The sequence below is a fragment of the Eucyclogobius newberryi genome, unplaced genomic scaffold, assembly GCF_026437365.1.
Source record: "Eucyclogobius newberryi isolate DKJ021-1_F unplaced genomic scaffold, fEucNew1.0.hap1 SCAF_14, whole genome shotgun sequence".
Classification (NCBI taxonomy): Eukaryota; Metazoa; Chordata; class Actinopteri; order Gobiiformes; family Gobiidae; genus Eucyclogobius; species Eucyclogobius newberryi.
In genome coordinates, this window is record NW_027315768.1 from 19029935 (window position 1) to 19035687 (window position 5753).

Below are 5753 nucleotides of genomic sequence, written 5' to 3' on the forward strand. Positions count from 1 at the left end.
CATGGAAAAATACTCACTGTGACTTGATGTCTGTTATTTATTTAAAAAAAAAACATAAATATGCATTGATGGTCAACTTTGTCTTGATGTTTGTTCTTGATGTATACAACATGTTCTCCAGTTGTACTTGACCTATGACATAATGTCTAGTTTATTTAAATGTAACTCAGCTGAAGTTTGGAACTCATAGCTGTATTTGTGCAGTGTACACCAGGGGGATTGTACAGATGCTGTCACTGTGTTAGCCATTGGTTGTAAATAGTGATGAAAGACATTTTTTTTAAATAAAACATTTCATATAAGCTGTCAAAGTATCCCAAGAAATTATGGAGTCTGTGTAAAAAGGCAAGCTGTTCATTTTTGAAGGTAAATGTGCCAGTATCAATAACTTCACATCCATTTCCAGTGGTTCTTAAACTATGGCCTCTGAGGTAGACTGCACAAAGTCAGGTCCACTGTTTTCTAACATTTAGAAATAAGAGTTGCAAACTGCCTAATTGCATTTAAAACATTACAAAAAAGTGAGTGGAACTGATTTACATTCTCATTAATATGTTGGCTATTATTTCAATATTTCCTCTTGTGCACAGAACTGTTTTAAGAATGTATAAAGTGACTTTGAACAAGCTTAACACTTGGACAGGTTGCAGAGATGCTAAAGGTTTAGGAAACATTGGTGTAGTGCTCAGAGATTGTCTAAATTTGCTGCTTTCTGTTGTTTGGACTAATATAGTCAGCCTGCCAGTTAGTTGAGCTCAATATGTCCACTCATTTGTGTTAGTGACTGACCATAGCAACTGCTTTATCATTAATCTGGCTCTGCACTGTCCTAAATTCTTGGTTGCCTCATCATTGCCAACAGAACCAAACCGGAAGATGGTGCCCTGATTTGGGCACTTGTTTGTCATCCAGTCTCTATAAATCTAGTTGATTCTACAGACTTGTACTGCTCCAATGGAAGAGGTAAAAGTTTGGCTCAAACTTTACATGATTGATATTCATATTGAGAAGACTGAAGGGCTTTCGTCTCACTGTCAAGTGTCTATTGGGTGAGAAACTTGTCAATTGAAAAAGCAATGTATTATCTGGGCTGTGATCTGGCCCATCCGCTGACTGCCTGGGCCAGTGACGGCTTGTCACTGTGGTGGCACCACAATAAGGCTCAAACCTACAGACTATTGTGCCTCTCAGAAAAAGCACCAAGGTCTTCCTCTCTTCCCTTCGTTCACTATTTTTTGTCCTTTTCAAAGCAGAGAATCAATCAGCTGTACACACATACATACACACTTTGCTCTGTCTATTCAGCAGCAGTGATCATTTAGACTTGACATGTATTGTGAAAAACTGAGCTGCTCTGCCTTCTTCTTCTCCTCCTCTTTCTTTCACTCCCTTTCTCTTTCAACTGTCTGTCATTAATGTCCAGGTCTTACAATTTACTAACAGAAGAGAAGAAGAAAGCCAAGAGTGAGGGATGAATTGATGGATGGGAGGATAAGCACTCTGTGTCCTTTCTTTAAAGATTTGTTATTGTACAGTACTGTCTCCCAGTCATTTTTGGTTGGTGTTTCAGTCTGAAAGCCCGTCCACGTGCTCTTTTGTATGGGAAAGCAATAAGGCCCCATTGAATGAAGCTGAATGGACCTGCCATCCTTAGGGGCTGAGGCCTGAGGACTCCTATTCTTTAGCCCCCAATCTAATTGGAGCTGAAATGAAATGGAGGTTTCTTATGAAAATAGGCTTTGTTTGGCTGCAAGGCTGGTAATTCATAAACAATAAGCAGGGCCCCATTGTGTAGATAATAATATATTCATGCCGCTGGAGATGGGGAGAAAGCAAGACGAAGGCTGAGGATATATAAGGCGGATAGGCAGCGACAGGGATGGAGAGTGGATGCGGAAGGGGAAGGGGCTAATGGCAAATAGTGGGTCAGACAAAATTGGTAATGGTTGAGTACTGGCAGAGGACTTATTAGAGCAAGTGAAAGGACTTAAAGTGGGAAGAGGTGAGAGAGGTGAAAATGGTGGGAATGGGAGAGATGGGCAAGATAAGAATGAGGCAGGAGAGTGTCAGATTGGGAAATAGTTTGAGCCTTGAGCCTTCTGCTGTCTGCTGTGGCAGCAATAGTGGAGACGAGGTGAGTGCCATCAAATGGAATAGGTTGCACGGTGCAAAGATCTGTGTACTTTGTAGTTGGTGAAGTGGGTTGGTCAAGTGAAGAGAGCAGAGCGGTGAGTGTAAGAGTGAGGGAGTGAGAGAGAGGACATAGCTGCTGACAGCCGGCTTTCACCGGCGCCAGGAAACAGGTGAGCTTTAATGTCACTTTGATGCATCCATCTCTCTGGGCTGTCTCTTACACTTATGTTTTTCAGGAGTGCAGTGCTGCTGATCTTCACCTCAAGTAACGTCTCTAAGAGGACACTGCCCTTTAGATGTTTCAAGGAAAGGATCTAAAAAGTGCTGGATGTAAGTGGCTTTGCTGCTTGACCAAAAGGACGTGCTTATCTCCATCTCTTTGGACAGATGATGTGGGACAAACTCTTGGGGGATGTTTTTGGACCAAAAACATTGCTGTGGATTATTTCTAATTTTGATCTGTTTTAATGACAGTAAACACTTGAGGACTCTGACAGCGGAAGTAGAGGGGACAGGTTGGAGAAGAGTAAAAGTGCATTAAGTGTTGCTGCCTCATGGTTATGGTTGCACATGGTGAGTATAACCTAAACTGTTTTTAGGTATTAACTCTTCCTATTATTCTTTTTACTTGTTTTGACATGTTGTTACATGCTAATATTTTAAATGATAATGTTCATTGTTATATTGACAACAAATGAATATATATACAATGAATTGAATGTAGAAATATCCTAACTTTAGTTTATTCTTATTTGAACTACTGTGGTCCGACAACATTTTTTTTTGTTAACGCTACGTTTGTTAATTATCAAACGTGACAAGTACAAGAAGTGATGTTAGAATGTTACAGTACTTATCAACCATCTGTAGTTGGCTGTAAGTTCTGAGCTAGCATTATGGTATAGTCAAAATGCATTAGAGAGTGTTTAAAGTGGCATGTTGTGAGTACATAGATTTAAAATATTGATAAACGCATAATGCATTATGGGTTTCCATGAGGCATATCGTGCTGACTGTCAGTTTTATTGTTTGGCCACTAGATGTCAGTATATAATAATATATAGGCTTAGAGCAGATTTCTGCTCAATTAACATAATTAAACAATACATTGTTAGTTTTGACAACAAGTTTTATTTTAAATATAATATAATATAATTACGATGATGATCGTAATAATAATAATAATACTATTATTAATAATAATATTAATAATAATCATATGGATTAATAAAAAAAGGTGTGGAAAATTAATATAGGCTATTCCAAACTGTTTACTAATATGCTAATAACAGAATAAACAAACGGTTCATTAAATAGCTTGGATTAAAGAGATTGTTTCCTTTGCAATACATTTAGAACTTTTTCCCATTCAAAAATATAATATTGTGTTGGCAGTGGTCCTAATTTCTCATAATTCTGAAACCCATGGATGCATGGGAATTTAGTTTTGCTGGTTTGGTCTCAGTTGATTGAAATATTATAACTAGCCTACAAGAACTCGTTTTGCAGTGAAGGTTTTAATCAAATATTGCCATTTGTCCACAAGGTGGCAATCACACATCATAGTATGCCAATCAGCGGCCCCTGCAGTGTGTTAGAGCGGTCTCAATCTGAATGCTTTTCATGGGTTTTTATCAGGAACATGTTTTTATCTTATTCTGTTCCGAAGGTTTGACTCCATTGGGTCTAAATCTGTTAGTAATTAAACATTAGTCCTCTGTGTTATTTAGTGGAGATGTGCAGAGCTGGGTGTCTTGCTGGAGATCCTGGTTTGTTTTGTTTTGCAGCAAAGTGCTTGTTGGCGATGCTGGTCACTACAAGTGTCTGGCATTCTGAGCCCACAGCTAATCAGGCTGTGGGCAAACTGGGTGGCAGTTGCATGAATGGTTTTCTGGAGATTATCCCAAAATTATCCATGAATTATCCCCCCGAATTATGCCATTCCAGTCAGGCCTTGTCCATTGGCGGGACTGGGTAGCACCATAGCAGGGACATGAGTATGTGCATGTAGTTGGGGGGAGATTTGGACGCAGCCTTGGTTTCTGTGTCTTGAAGCATGTATTTTGTGTGTTTCAGTCTGCATTCATTTTGGCTGTGTTGTTCCATCAGGGTAATGGAGCATGGGTAATCCAGATCAAACAGCTATTTGCCACAGACTTTTAAAGAACGCTGCTCTCATTAACAATATTTCTAATTTACTGGTTTGTTAAACTGTGTTCTTTTGTCTTTGTTGAATTTTCTGAATGCCAAACGAATAAACATATCTCTTTTAAAAAATGACATGCATTTATCTGATAAAATAAATATTCTTTATTATCATTCTTAAGAGCCACTTTCATGTCGGTTGTTACTGTCTTTTAAATGTAGTTTGTGATGCTGCTGTTATAGTGCTGTCATTAACGTCTAGGTAAACAGAGGGGACTAGTTTTGTGCCAGTGTGTGGCGGCTGGAGCCCTGGGGGGATGAATAGTGCCGGTGAACCTCTCTGTGATAAGTGTTTAGTAAACAGGTCAGTGGATTGTCCTCTGAGGCTCAATCTGAGCTATTTTCCCTGGTTGAGAACACAAATTATCCTCCGTATTCATCCCAACAACAGACCACCAATGGTGCACACTGTTGAGTTTGTATGCGCAGAATCTTGTATTTGGCACATTTAATCTATGTAGGGAATAAGACATGCATTTTTGCTTTTTAAACATTATTAAACTCAGTCACAAAGAGGAAAAGGCATTTCCTCTCAGTATGAGTTGGGGAAGATGGAAAAATAATTAGTTAAGAAGGGGACTGGCTGGTTGTGATTGGCACAATGTGAAAGAATAAAATGGTGAAAGTCAGAAGCCCAAAATAAGGGAGAGGCTGAGGTGCTGAAAGGTTAAGTACGTTTTATTTTTTTAGATTTGCCACTTCCTGCAGGGCCCACTTACTTGACCCGCTGGTTTGAAGCGAGAGGTAAAAAAGGGGCCGAAACAGGAGGTAGAGAGAAAAGGCTAAAGCTGCATGTGAGGGTGCAAGGTGAGAGGTGGAGGAGCTAAAATGGGAGGGGTATTTGCCTCTGGCTGATGGGAACAATTGGACACACACTCAGACCTGGAACAAAAATGGACATTCTCTCACACACACACCTCACACTTAGGACGACAGGCCCAGCAGGCTATGAACTTCAGTACTGTTGTTGCCATGGCGATACACTGAGTTGCTGACCCCCCGACTCCATTTTTCCTGCCGCTCAGCTATTGAAAGAGATGATTGACAAGTGTCCAAATGTCAGCCGACCCAGCCGGCCACACAGATAGGGGGCCAGCCTTTTTCTGTTACTTTGATTCACACTGGGGAAGGATTGTCACTTGAATATTTGTGCCTATACATATCCATATATATGTAGATCAGGAGCTCTGCACTGTAAAGTTGTTTAGAATCAATGTAGTGGATTAGTTGTTAGAATACTTGTTAAAATGCTGTGCTGTGTGGGCAGTTTAATATTGTGAACTACTGGGTAACATTTTCAAGGCTGGTAAAGTGTTTGTTCAGTCCGTCTAATTACGGTACATGTTTTAGTAGAATAAGGAAAATCAGACATTAAAATGCCCAGAGGTTGCACACCTGTATGAAAATGTGCTCCT